Source organism: Bos javanicus, chromosome 1 (assembly GCF_032452875.1).
Source record: "Bos javanicus breed banteng chromosome 1, ARS-OSU_banteng_1.0, whole genome shotgun sequence".
In the NCBI taxonomy this organism is placed as follows: Eukaryota; Metazoa; Chordata; class Mammalia; order Artiodactyla; family Bovidae; genus Bos; species Bos javanicus.
This window is the reverse complement of record NC_083868.1, coordinates 151223519-151238451: the sequence shown is the minus strand read 5'-3', so window position 1 is coordinate 151238451 and position 14933 is coordinate 151223519. Positions and strand designations below refer to the sequence as shown.

The 14933-nt window shown below is 46.8% G+C and overlaps 1 long non-coding RNA gene across 1 annotated transcript; it reads right to left on the bottom strand.

Annotated features, from left to right (window-relative positions):
- Window positions 1-1868: 1868 nt before the first annotated feature.
- LOC133252285 (uncharacterized) lies at window positions 1869-10965 on the bottom strand. The gene is made up of 2 exons (XR_009737891.1): window positions 10875-10965; window positions 1869-10250 (listed from the first exon to the last, which is right to left on the bottom strand). It is a non-coding gene; the product is annotated as an uncharacterized LOC133252285 (long non-coding RNA).
- Between the last annotated feature and the right edge of the window lie 3968 nt (window positions 10966-14933).

Sequence of the window (14933 nt, the reverse complement as noted above, 5' to 3'; positions counted from 1 at the left end):
GAGATGGAATTTCCAAGGAGGCAAGCCAAGAATTAATCACATGCTTTGCTTCAATTAGGATCAGGCTTCCTGCCAACGTCTGGTCTGTCGACAGCCCCCATCACCACAGGATCTGGCCTTTGAGCCAGGTTTTCCATCTGTGTTTGGAAACATTGCCCATCTTCTCCCAGGCTGGGTGGCCTGTCATATATCCCCCAAACAGCCTCGCTTCTGTCATCTTTGATGTTGTCCTTGGCTGAATATCCTGAAGACCCCATACATTTCTGTCCATGACCCCCAACTGTGTTCATGCTTTCTTCTCCTCTCTCGATTTCTTGATGTACACAGTACATGCTATTTCTTTGCTACTCTGATCATCAATTGTTTCCATCTAGTTTTAGAAATGAATAATATTTGCCAGGGCTTCTCTGGTAACTCAGGTAGTAAAGAATATGCCCGCAATGCAGGAGACCCAGGTTCGATCCCTGTGTTGGGAAGATCCCCTGGAGGAGGGCGTGACAACCCACTCCAGTATTCTTGCCTGGAAAATTCTATGGACAGCGGAGACTGGCAGGCTACAGTTCATGGGGCCCCAAAGAGTTGGACACAATTGAAGTGACAGCATGCATGCATAATTTATACCTCTTTCTCTTAAAACTTTAATGTTACTTTGGTTACAAATGTATGTCCTCTGGGTTGGAATACAGTCATCATGGACTAATACTTTAAAAGGTTGCCTGGGGACTTTCCTGTGGTCCAGTGGTTAAGAATTTGGCTTCTAGTACAAGGAATGCTGGTTCGATCCCTGGTTGAGGAACTAAGATCCCACATGCTGAGGGGCAACTAATGAGACTCTGTGTCCTGCCAGGAAGACCCAGTGCAGCCAAAAGAAGTAGAATAAAATAAGGTTACCTGGCTTATTTTTTGGTCTCAGTAATTATGGATGCAAAGGCATCAATTTCTTCCATCAAAGTGCAAATGGAACTGAGAACCAAAGTCACTGCTCAGCTTCCACTGTAAATGTTGAGATATTTTTAAGTCTGTAGTGGATATGATGATCTCAGAGGCTAGGCTTTCAGCAAGCTGACAATAAAGTGATAAATAAATGAGGGGAAAGGAAGGCTTTCTTACAGCAGGATGCTGAGTGGATAAATGAAATGGAAGTGTTGCCTTTGTAAAAATCATCATGCTGCATGCACTGTGGTAAACATTGGCTGAAGCAGATACATCGATGCTGAATCACGTGTGTGTGTGTGCACATGTGAATCTGCTGAGAAGCAAGTTTACATGGTCTCCACTAGAATTGTGTAGATGACATTATTTTCCAACGGGAAATAGAGATGATACGGCACACGTGCCGGGCAGCACCTTTAACAGGATTAACATCCCAGATGAGGGCAGATGACACCGGCTGCTTTCAGATGGGACACCCCAAGGAGGGTACAGCATTCCATAGGACATATTCAGCTGGGAAGCACGGCCTGAATCTAATCAAGAGGAAACATCAGGACTTCCCTGGCCCAGTGGTTAAGAACCCACCTGACAATGCAGGAGACATGGGTTCAGTCCCTGGTCCGGGCACATTCTACATTCTGCAGGGCACCTATTCCCATGTGTCTAGAGCCCATGCTCTGCAGCAAGAGCAGGCACTGCAATGAGCCACCGGGAGCCACAGCTAGAGAGCGGCCCCCATGACCCGCAAGTGGAGAAAACCCACACGGAGTGGCAAGACCCAGAGCAACCAAAGACGGACAGGAAACACCGAGCTAACCCAAGCAGAGGCACATTCCGTACAATAACTGGCCTGTGTTCTACAAACGTCATGAAAAACAAGAAAAGTTGAGCTGCTAAAGGAGATTAAAGAAGACTAAAGAGACATGAAAACTGAATTCTGGACCAGATCCTTTATTAAAGGGGATGAAATGCTGCAAAATACACTATTGGAATAGTTGATGGAATGGGATATGGAGATTGGATAAAAGCACTGTGTCAAAGCTAAGTTTTCTGAATTTAGTAGCTTTTCTGTGATGTAAGGGAATATTGTAGGAAATTACTACTCTAGCATTAGGGTATAAAGGGCCACAATCTCTATAACCTCCTTTCCAGTGGTTCAGACAAAATAAATAATATGCGTATAACATGTATAAATGATAACACGTGTATAATAGGTTTCAGTGTGCATGTACCTATATAGGCACTTGTTTTATTGTGCTTCAAAGATACTGTGGATTTTACAATTGAAGGTTCGTGGCAACCCTGCAAGTCTATCGGTGCCATTTTTCTTTTCTGTTTTTTAGCTTTTAGGTTGCATTCTTTTATTTTTTTTTAATTAGTTTTCATTGGAATATATACTCCAATGAAACCGTTTCATTGGACTAGAGTTACAATGATGTGTTAGTTTCTGCTGTACAGAAAAGTGAATCAGCTATCCATATATCCCCTCTTTTTTGAACTTCCTTCCCATTTACGTCACCACAGAACTGAGTGGAGTTACCCGAGCTACACAGTAGGCTCTCGTTAGTTATCTATTTTATTCCTGTATCAGTCATCTATACTGTCTGTCCCAGCCTCCCAACTCATCCCACCCGCCCTACTTCCTTTGCCGTCCATATGTTTCTTCCTTTCCTCTCTGTCTCTGTTTCTGTTTTGCAAATAAGATCATCTCATCAGTGCCATTTTTCCTAATAGCATTTGCCAACTTTGGGATTCCAGGTCATGTTTTGGTAACTCTCACCATATTTTAAATTTTGCATTTGTTATGATGATCTGTGACCAGTGATCTTAAATGTTACTGCTATGACTTGCTGAAGGCTCAGATGATGGTGAGCGTTTTTTAGCAATAAAGTATTTTTTAGTAATAATGATTTTTAAATTACAATAAGTGCGCTACTTTTCTAGACATAATGCTATTGCACACTTGATAGACTACCACATAGTGTAACTTTTACACACACTAGCTCACATACAAAACATTTGTGTGGCTTGCTTTATTGCAATATTCACCCTATTTCTGGTCTGGAACTGAACCCACAATATCCTTGAGGTACGCCTGTATGTATGGATGTACAAACATATTTTTTAGAAGGAAGAAAAAGCAGAGGGGGTGGGAAGGAGAGGGGCAGGTTGCAGTAGTCAACAAAGTGGTGGGTTAGAGTCCCCAGGGTGCCATAACAAAGCGAGCTGCTTATAACAGCAGCGGTTTACTCCCTCCCAGTTCTGGAGGCAAGAAGCCCAAAGTCCAGGTGTCGGCAGGGCTGTTGCTCCCCCTGAAGGTTCTAGGGAAGTGTCCTTCCTGGCCTCTCAGAGCTCCTGCTGGCTCCAGGCACTCCTTGGCTTGTGGCCACATCCCTCCTGCCTCTGCCTCCATCTTCTTGGCTTTCTTCCCCTGTGTGTCTCTCTGTGCCTCAAGTCTCTTTCCTCTTCTTACACAGACGCCAGTCACAGGCCTTAAGACCCGCCCCAAATCTGGGATGATTTGACCTTGAGATTCTCAGCTAGTCACATTTGCAGCATCCCAGTTTCCAAACCTGGGCTTCTCAGGTGACTCGGTGGTAAAGAATCCGCCTGCCAAGCAGGAGATGCAGGTTCAGTCTCAGGGTCGGGAAGATCCCCTGGAGAAGGGAATGGGTACCCACTCCAGTATTCTTGTCTGGAGAATTCATGGACAGAGAAGCCTGGTGGGCTACAGTCCAGGGGTTGCAAAGAGTCAGACACAACTGAGCAATGAACACTTTCCCTTTCCCTTTTTTCAAGACCGTAACAGTAGCTAGTATGTCACGGTTCTCGCTATGGACCAAACTCTGAGTACTTTGCCTGCATCAACTCATCTAACCCTCACAATAGCTATGAGGTGCATGCATACATGCTTAGTCGCTGGCCCGAAGTCACACAGCTGGTAAGAGGAGGTACTGGGTGCACTCGGCCATCTGTTTCCAGTGCCCACATCCTTCACCTACACGGCTTCTCTGCTGTGTGCTTGGCATCCACTACACTAAACACTCAAAGAGTACTCGTTTGTCAAGTCAGGGGGCAGAGTTGGGAGGATCAGGAATTACTGGAGCTTCAGCATCCGTCCTTCCAATGAATATCCAGGGTTGATTTCCTTTAGGATGGATTGGTTTGATCTCCTTGCTCCAATACTTTGGCCACCTGCTGTGAAGAGCCGACTCACTGGAAAAGATGATGCTGGGAAAGTTTGAAGACAAAAGAAGTGGGTGGCAGAGGATGAGATGGTTAGATGGCATCACTGACTCAATGGACATGAATCTGAGCAAACTCCAGGAGATAGTGAAGGACGGGGAAGCCTGGCGAGCTGCAGTCCATGGGCTCGCAAAGAGTTGCACATGACTGAGCGACTGAACAACAATCAGGAATTATAAACAAAGGGGTCCAGGAGGAGGGAGCGATTCTCGTTGTTTTCCTCATTCCCCCCATGTAAGTATGAAGCTGGGAGAAGACAGGGGGCGTGTCGGGCTAAGAGATGAGAAGGAGGGGTTGTTCTGTTCCAATGACTTAAAATGTTTCAGTAGGTCCTCTTGGGGGCCCTTTTCTTCACATCCTGTTACCTTTGGACAATCATCTTCTTGATTCTTGTCTTTCTATATTGCCCATTTCCCTTTGGGTTTTTGTCTATTTTTATGGAGAAGAGAATCATGTAACATTTACTCAGGACTCTAAGGTTCCACAAACCAGAAGTGCTTCCCAGAAGCCTGGGAGGCAGGATGGAATGGGGTTCATGTTCCCTCCAGCTCTGCTGCGATCCCACAGGTCCCAGGGTGTTTGTCCCTGAGGTCGGGGTTCGGGGTGGGCAACCTTCCTGGGCTGTCGTGGCCCCGTGTTTGGGGAGAGCAGACAGGTGATGTCTAGGAGGTCTCGCCCCCAGCAGAAAGACAGCAGGTGTGGCCTTGATGTTCTTGAAGGTTTCCTGACAGAGGAGTGACTTTGAAGACCCATCTCACGTTGACGGACACAAACTGCCCTGGTGAGTGATCTGTTTCAGAGATGCAGCGGATGGAAAGCTCGTAGCAGACAAATGCAACCCACGACGCCTCGTGATTGTCACAAGAGTGCTGAGGGGGTATGCCTGTCTCTGAAACAAAATACTCGCTTGGCCTGTTTCCAAAACTAGGGTCTGGGCAAGGGTGATGCTAAAATAGATGCGAAACTATTAATAAACCTCCATTCCTCACATGCAGAAAAGAAGTACAAGGGATCCCATTCCTGGAGACTCCTGGGGTCATTCATTTATGGATGTGGGTGGCGCCTTCTGCCTCTTTTCTTAAAAACAGTACTAACCAACTTGCCAAACCAAGGAGCATCAACCACAAACCCCAGTTTATTTTTCTGAGAAGACAATCATAAAATCATTGGAGAGCAGATGGGAAATTCAGAGACATACAAAGAAGAAAATTAAAACCACACACTGCTCTGCCACTGTTAATGTTCTGGCATATTTCCTTCCCAAGGTTTTCCTGCATGTATGTGTTTTCATAGTTTTACAGAATTGGATACAGGTTTGATTTACCCATTTTCAACTTTGTATGTGATTTCATTCAACTTTGAAACACTGGTTTTAATGAAAATCATCTTTATGAAAATGATTGTAATTGATCCTTTTTCACCATATTATCTCCTACGCTACTGTAACTGATAATACCAGTTTAGCACTGTTGGGCTGTTTCTAATTTTTTTGTAACTGATGATCCTGCAATGAACTCCCAGACAAATAAATACGAGTGCGTATCTCAGATTCCTTGCTTTGGATGGTGGTTCTCCAACTTTCCTTCCTATTCCTAAAGTGACTCTAATAGCAACCTTGAGGTCTTCATCTTTTTTTTTTTTTTCCCTTAAAATGTTATGAGAAGTTTATCTTCTTCTCTACAGTGGACTCTGTCAAGATGCCTGAGAAACACACCTCAGTGAAGAGATGCAAAAATGGAATTGGAAGATTAACGTGTGGGAACTTTTCAGAAGTTCTTGCTTCATATTGCCATCAAAATAAATTCCATGTGTACACACAATGAAATCGTAGAAGAGTTAGGAAATACCGATTAACACTGACCGTTCTTCGGGTAAACGAATTCCTAGACATAGAAGCAAAGGAACAGCATCCTGAGAAAATGAAAGGATTTAACTACATATCCCAAAGTGACATCAACAAGACTAAAATCTAAACAGTACACTAGGAATCTCTATTTGCTGTACACTTATATCGTATTTGTATCTATCTGTGTACGTGTGTGAGAAAATATGATACAAATCTAAATAGATACACTATATATGTGTATGTGAGACAGAGTGTCCATCTCTTTACTACCGAGCCCTTTCAACAGAAATGGAGCCAAAACACCTTATGGGGAAATGAGCACCAAACATACACAGATATCCACAAGAAGGGACAGAAATGATGAATACACTTAAGCACTCAGCCTCACTAGCTATCAACAAAATGTTATGAATACAAAAGGCCACTCTCACCCAATGTATCGGCAAAGATTTTTTAAAATGCTAATGGGGTCGTTTATGGAGATGTGGATGGGCCCGGGGTCTGCCATAAAGAGTGAAGTCACAGGGAGCTCAACCCTGTTCTGAGACAGCCTAGAGGGAGGGTTGGGGAGGGAGAGGGAAGGGGTGTTCGGCGGGGAGGGGACGTGCGTCTACCTGTGGCGGATTCACGAGGATGCGTGGCAGAGACCACCACAACACTGCAGAGCCACTGTCCGCCCACGGTCGTGTCTTGTTCCGTATGTCTCAATATTGCACAATTACAATCTTTGATAATTATTCTTTTTTAATGTAAAAAAAAAGAGAGAAGTGAGAGAGAAAGAGAAAAGCAAATATCACTTCAGTTCAGTTGAGTAGTCTTTGCGACCCCATGGACTGCAGCACGCCAGGCCTCCCTGTCCATCGCCAACTCCCGGAGCTTGCTCAAACTAACATCCTTCAAGTCAGTGATGCCATCCAACCATCTCATCCTCTGTCATCTCCTTCTCCTCCCACCTTCAATCTTTCCCAGCATCAGAGTCCTTTCAAATGAGTCATTTCTTCGCATCAGGTGGCCAAAGTACTGGAGTTTCAGCTCCAACATCAGTCCTTCCAATGAATATTCAGGACTGATTTCCTTTAGGATGGACTGGTTGGATCTCCATATTAACCCTTATATGTGGAATCTAGAAAAACGGTACGGAGGAGCCTATTAGCAAGGCAGGAGTAGAGATGAAGACGAAGAGCAGATGTGTGGACACAGTGGGGGATGGGAGGGTGGGACCCACTGGGAGCATAGGGTTGGTACAAACTCTACCATGAGTAGAACAGGGGGCCAGTGGGAAGCTGCCGTATAAATCGGGGAGCTCAGCTCAGTGCTCTGTGATGACTGAGAGGGGTGGGGAAGGCCCAAGGGAGTGGGTATATATATGTGTGTAGCTGATTCACTTCGGTGCACAGCAGAAACTAACATGATATTGGAAAGCAATTACACTCCAATTTTTTTAAAAATGCTAATGAGCAGGCCTGGCCAGGGCTGAATTCTCCACCCAGCACTCTCCTGCCCTCCTGCCGTGAATGTAACGAGTTTATGTTTGTCCCCTGCCCAAACCTGGTGACCTCCCGGCCATGTGCCTCAACTCCCATTCTGCCGTGGGTGTGTGTTTCTTTCTCCCCCAAACCCAGGTAGAAACAAGTTCTCCTTAGTCTAAACCCCCGTCACCTCCATCTATGGCTCCCTTAGGTAATATGAGCTATTTTATTGGCTCCTATTGATGCCAGAAATAACTATGGTTTGTTATAGTTTAGAAATAAATAGCATTATGTTGCTGGATCTATTCAGCGAATACCTCTCTTGAATATGCTATGTCCCAGGCCCTGTTCTGGGCGCTGGGGCTGCTGTAGTGGACAAGACAGACCTGGTTCCCTAAGTCCTGGCCTCCTGTTAGGGGCCATAGATGCAGGCAGAGGGGATATGGATGATACATTAAAGAGTAAGTGTGTGGTTTCAGTACATGTGACACCAGGAAATGACAGAAACAAACATAAGATGAATGGGTTGGGGGCTTGGAGGCATTTAGCTCAAGGTCTAAGAGAAGGTGGCATCAGAGACCAGACCTGCCTGGAAGGGGGTGACAAGCTGTGGGAGACCCTGGGAGGTTCCTCCAGCAAAGGGAGCAGCTGTGCCAAGGCCCCGAGGCAGGTCTAGGTCTAGGAGAGAGGTCAGCGCGGGCACTGGGAAGTGGCAGGAGGTGTGGACGGGTGTGTGGGCAGGCAGGTGGCCAGGGCAGAAGGCCCAGGGAGGGGTCAGGGGTCAGCAGGAAGCTTGCCAGTATACTCAGCTGGGGAGGGGAAGCCTCCAGATTCAGGACTGTATGGAATGTCATGGCCTGACTTCTTTTTAAAAAAATGGAGATAAAGGTCGCATAAAACAAGATTCACCATCCTATTTAAAGTACGTCATCCAGGGGCTTTTAGAATAGTCATGATGGGTAGCTTCCCCACTGTCTATCTCCAGAACAATTCATCACCCGGAAAAGAAACTCCTAACCCATCAGCCGTGTCTCCCCACCTTCCCCTCCCTCCAACCCCGCAAACACCCGTCTACACTCTGTACATTACCTGCTCGGCGACACCCCCGCCCCCGGCGCCCCTCCACCGGGACCACATCCTGCTCCTTCTTTAGCGCGGAATGCCTGTGAGCCGCATCTGGAGGGAGGGGTGCCTCCTACCCCAGCCTGGAGACGGGTATTGATAGCGATTTTCCTCTGGGGATGGTGGGGGGTGGGGGAGGGGGAAGGTGCTTATAGAATTAGCAAGTCAGGACGAGGGGACCCGCAGAGAAACCTTCCATAAGATACCGCACTGCGGCTGCAGGCTGCGGCCCCTCGGCCCTCGGTGCCTGCCTCTGCGGGGGCGAAAAATGAGCGCTCCGAAGGATTCCTGAAAGGAAGTGCCAGCTATTTTAAACCGGAGAGCAAAAAAGCCTCCTTTAACAGACAGGATGGATGGACCGGACTTGATCCCGGGCTTCCAGGACTCTGCAGGGGCTTCGGGTCGACGTCCCAGCGGCAGTGTGGCTCTGTGTTTTATCACCAAGGGCGTCATCATTTATAGTAAAAAAGGAAGCATCACAAGTTCTGTGAGAGACAGGGATGGTGTTCAGTCTGCAGTTCAGAGTCAGGTTTGCCAATGGCCACTCTCAACATGCCCATCTTTTTTTGATGTTTAAAATTTTTCTTTTTTTTTTCACATTTTAAAATAACTTAATTTTTTTAAATCGGAAGATAATTGTTTTACAATGTCTTGTCTGTTCCTGCTGTACAAGGAAGAGCATGAGTTGTATGTGTTCATACACCCCCTCCCTCTAGAGCCTCCCTTCCCCTTCCCATCCCATCCCTCAGGTCATCACAGAGTGCAGAGCTGAGCTCCCTGTGCTGTTCAGCAGCTTCCCACTAGCTATCTGCTTTACATGTGGTAGTGTAAATATACTCTCAATTCGCCCCCACCCCCCCCGCCCCCGTGTCCAAAAGTCCTTTCTCTATGCCTGTGTCTCCATTCCTGCCCTGCAAATAGGTTCTTCAGCATCATTTTTCTCGATTCCATATATATGCGTTCTAATACAAATTTTGTTTTTCTCTTCCTGGCTTATGCAACTCTGTATAACAGGCTCTAGGTTCATCCATCTCCGTTACAAGATCTTTTTACATATTCCCAATGGAATACAAACTGATGCAAGGTTCAAAAATTACGAAGGAGAGCAGCACAGGTCCGACTGCCACGGCGCTGACACCAGGGGACAGAGCTGGCCTGGCACCTGTGCTCACCTGCTCCTTGGTACCTGATGCTTTTCTCAGCTGCTCTGGAGACTGGGAGCTGGCTCACCGCATCTGCACTGCTGCCGGACTCTCAGCTCTGTGTGCTAATTCACTCAGTCGTGTCTGACTCTCTGCGACCCCATGGCCTGTAGCCCGCCAGGCTCCTCTGTCCGTGGGATTCTCCATGCAAGAGTACTAGAGCAGGTTGCCATGCCCTCTTCCAGGGTATCTTCCCGACCCAAGGACTGAACCCACATCTCCGTGTCAAAGGCCGTCTCCCACGTCACAGGTGGATTCTTTACCAACTGAGCCACCAGGGTCTTGCCTTAGTTATGACTTGCTGTCTAGAAGGAGTGCAGAGAAGAACGTGGACAGACGCAACAGTCTCGTGTTGGTGTGATGATGGACAGGGTGTTGGCTAAAGCGTTCCCAGGTCCTCTTCACCTGCTTTGAGCAAGGGCTTGATGGAAGCTGACGAGCAGAAGATACAGCAAGACAGGGAGGGTGCTCCTGGGTCTTGGACCTCAGATCTGTATCTTTATATCTACATGGACATCTATGTCTATTTCTATATCTATTTTTACATCTATAATTATATCCATATGTTTTCCCAGAAACCCAGCTTTGTGAAGACCCATGGATGCTTCTGAGTCCCAAATGAATGCTCACCTCATCCTAACTGGAATTAGCAACTCACAGCTGCCCTGGTCATCATGTGTTTGGGTGGTGTGGTGAGGAGGTCCGCCCATTCTCGGCCCCAGGCTGGTGAGTGTTCTCCAGATCACCTTCTCCCCACCTTCCTATATCTTTTCTGCCTTTCCCCTCCCCACAGGATTTTTTCAGAAACCAATTGATTCATCAAGTTGCCCTGGTGGAGAATCTGGATCTGAGCCCCCGGCTCTCCGCCTACGGCCAGAGCCCTGAAACCTCCACCAGGGTTCCTGGAAACCCTGTGGGTTCACAAAGAAAGGAATGAATGATGCTGTGAAGGCAGAGGTGCTTGGAGGTGGTCTCCTGGGGGAGGTGCGGTCCTATGGTAGCCTCTGCCTGGGAAAGGGGATCGCAGCTCTCGGGGACCCAGTGCAGGAGGCTCACCTTCCCTCTGTCTTTTGGCGGCAGGAGCCTGCTCGGCCACCCAGTGGAGTGTCTGCAGGGCTCTGAGACGGAGACCATGCTTCTCAGAGCAAGCCCTTCCCTCCGTCGCTCCCAGAAGCAGAGGTGACCTTCATTCCACTGGGTCCAGCTGTACCGCACGCACCTGTGTGTTCTGAATTGAAGGATATCCGTCCACCTGCACCAGCAGGACAGGAAGGAAGGGGGCAGGAAAGATGCTCTGGCTTTGGGGTCAGTTCCTCAGTTCCAGTTCTGCCTCTGCCCTTTCCTGATAGTGTGGCCTCAGCTAAGCCGCTTGGGCCCCTGAAGTTCCAGTTTCCGGTTTGTAGGACACGGCCGACACTCTGGGAGTGGCCGTCAGGACCCAGGAAGGTTGTTTTATGCTCCTCCGTGCAGCGCCTGGTCCTGTGACACACAGCACGTGGGTCTGATACACTCAGTGGCAGGTGATGTTTATGCCACATGTGTACGCTTCCTCGTGTGGGTGGCTGTTCACCTCCCCTTCGCCGCATCTTCCCGTGTTCAGGGCTCCGCTTGTCTGCCCCATGAGCCCTCCCTCAGCCGCCTCCCCGGCAGACCACGATGGTTTCTTCTCTTCTGTGGTCAGTTAGTCCATTTCACTGCACCCCACAAGCTCCCTGTGAGCTTGGACTCTGTGAGTTTCCTGCCCGCGAATATTGCGTCACCAAGAGCAGCAGGTGGTGGTTTAAGATGATGGCACAGATGCAGACTAGAGACACGTTTCTGGGTTCACATAGTAAGTTACTGGGGGCGGGAACTCCTAGGGACAAGAGCCCTCCCCAGACTCCCCTTCCTTTGAGAGTTCTGGCCGGCGCTGGCCAAAGATTTAGCGAATAAAATAACAGGACTCCCAGTTACCTTGAACTGCAGATCAACAACAGACACTTTCTTAGTATAAGCATGTCTCAGATACTGTGTGGGATACACTTAGGCTAAAAAAATTGTCCACTTACTATTTTTTTTTTTTAATTTTTGTTGGGATATAGTTGCTTTACCAAGATTGTGTTAGTTTCTGCTGTACAGCAAAGTGAATCAGCCAGGTGTGTACATATATCCCCTCTTTTTGGATTTCCTTTCCATTTAGGTCCCCACAGAGCACTGAGTTCCCTGTGCTACACACTAGGTTCTCATCTTATCTGTTTTACACAGAGTAGTGTGTATACGCCAATCCCAATCTTCCAATTCATCTCATCCCTCCTTCCCACCTTGGTGTCCATAGGGTTGTTCTCTATGTCTGTGTCTCTTTCTGCTTTTCAAATAGATTCATCTGTACCATTTTCTAGAGTCTGCATATATGCATTAATGTATGGTATTTGTTTTTCTCCTTCTGACTTACTGCACTCTGTGTGACAACCTCTAGGTCCATCCACCGCTCTGCAAATGGCAGAATTTTGTTCCTTTTTATGCCTGAGTCATATTCCATTGTATGTATGTGTCATGGCCACTTACTTGCAATGTGACTTTATTTTGTTGTATGAAAAATGGGTCCAAAATTCCTCCTAGAGTTGTTGAATTAAGTGAGACCTTATATATAGACCTCTTTGAAATTTGCTTAACCTTGAACTTTGCTGCTTTGTTCCTGTTGTTCAGTAGCTAAGTCATGTCCAGATCTTTGCAACTCCATGGACTGCAACACACCAGGCTTCCATGTCCTTCACTATCTCCTGGAGTATGCTTAAACTCATGTCCATTGTCTCAGTGATGCCATCCAACCACCTCATCCTCTGTCATCCCCTTCTCCTCCTGCCCTCAATCTTTCCCAGCATCGGGGTCTTTTCCAATGAGTCAGCTCTTCACATCAGGTGGCCAAAGTATTGGATCTTCAGCATCAGCATCAGTCTTTCCAGTGAATATTCAGGGTTGATTTCCTTTAGATTTGACTGCTTTCATCTCCTTGCCATCCAAGGGGCTCTCAAGAGTCTTCTCCAGCACCACAATTTGAAAGCATCAGTTCTTCAGTGTTCACCCTTCTTTATGGTCCAACTCTCACATTCGTACATGACTCCCGGAAAAACTATAGCTTTGACTAGATGGACCTTTGTTGGCAAAGTAATGTCTCTGCTTTTTAATATGCTGTCTAGGTTGGTCATAGCTTTTCTTCCAAAGAGCAAGCGTCTTTTAATTTCGTGGCTGCAGTCACCATCTGCAGTGATTTTGGAGGCCAAGAAAATAAAGTCTGTCACTGTTTCCATTGTTTCCCCATCTGTTTGCCTTGAAGTGATGGGACTGGATACCATGATCTTTGTTTTTTGAACGTTGAGTTTTAAGCCAGCTTTTTCACTCTCCTTTTTTACCCTATTCAAGAGGCCCTTTAGTTCCTCTTTGCTTTCTGCCATAAGGGTGGTATCATCTACATATCTGAAGTTGTTGCTATTTCTCCTGGCAATCTTGATTTCAGCTTGTGAGTCATCCAGCCCAGCATTTCACGCGATGTACTCTGCACATAAGTTAAATAAGCAGGGTGACAATATACAGCCTTGATGTATTCCTTTCCAATTTTGAACCAGTCCATTGGTCCATGTCTGGTTCTAATTGTTGCTGCTTAAGTGTTAGCTATTATTATGATTTCCACTTATAAAGTTTTTCTTTATACATTAATTTCTTCTTTCTGAACCTCCGTTTTCTCATCTGCAGTAGTAATTAACCTGTCCTCCTTGGCTGTGGGAGTTATTGTGTGTGCAGGGCTGTTGTGCAGTACACACTCAGTCCTGGCCGCAATTGTTACCAACTCCTGGGGGCAGGAGGCCTCCCCAGACTCCCATTCCTTCAAGAGTTCTGGCCGGCGCTGGTCAAAGATTTAGCAAATAAAATAACAGGACTCCCAGTCAACTTGAATTCCAGATCAACAACAAATACTTTCTTAGTATAAGCATGTCTCAGATACTGCATAGGATACATTTAAGCTAAAAAAAATTGTCCAGTTTTTTTGGTGTGTGTGTCCAGTTTAGCTCAGAAAACTAAGATCATGGCATCTGGTTCCATCACTTCATGGCAAATAGATGGGGAAACAGTGGAAACAGTGGCTGACTTTATTTTGGGGAGGCTCCAAAATCACTGCAGATGGTGACTGCAGCCATGGATTTTAAAAGATGCTTACTCCTTGGAAAAAAAAGTTATGACCAACCTGCTACTGCTGCTGCTAAGTTGCTTCAGTCATGTCCAGCTCTGTGCGACCCCAGAGACCGCAGCCCACCAGGCTCTCCTGTCTCTGGGATTCTCCAGGCAAGAACACTAGAGTGGGTTGCCATTTCCTTCTCCAATGCATGAAAGTGAAAAGTAAAGTGAAGTTGCTCAGTCGTGTCTGACTCCTAGCAACCCCATAGACTGCAGCCTACCAGGCTCCTCAGTCCATGGGATTTGCCAGGCATGAGTACTGGAGTAGGGTGCCATTGCCTTCTCCAGTGATCAACCTAGACAGCATATTAAAAAGCAGAGACATTAGTTTGCCAACAAAGGTCCGTCTAGTCAAGGCTATGGTTTTTCCAGTGGTCATGTATGGATGTGAGAGTTGGGCTATAAAGAAAGCTGAGTGCCAAAGAATTGATGCTTTTGAACTGTGGTGTTGGAGAAGACTCTTGAGAGTCCCTTGGACTGCAAGGAGATCCAACCAGTCCATCCTAAAGGAGATCAGCCCTGAATATTCATTGGAAGGACTGATGAAGCTGAAACTACAATACTTTGGCCACCTGGTGCGAAGAACTGACTCATTGGAAAAGACCCTGATGCTGGGAAAGATTGAAGGCAGGAGGAGAAGGGGATGACAGAGGATGAGGTGGTTGGATGGCATCACCAACTCAATGGACATGAGTTTGAGTAAGCTCTGGGAGTTGGTGATGGACAGGGAGGCCTGGCGTGCTGTGGTCCATGGGGTTGCAAAGAGTCGGACATGACTGAGCGACTGAACTGAACCGAACCATCCAGTTTTGATGTGCGATTCAAATTGAATGGGAAATTCTGCATTTTATTCGGCAATCCTGCCTGAAGAACTCATGTTGGGTCTCAGAAGCAGTTGCGGCCAGA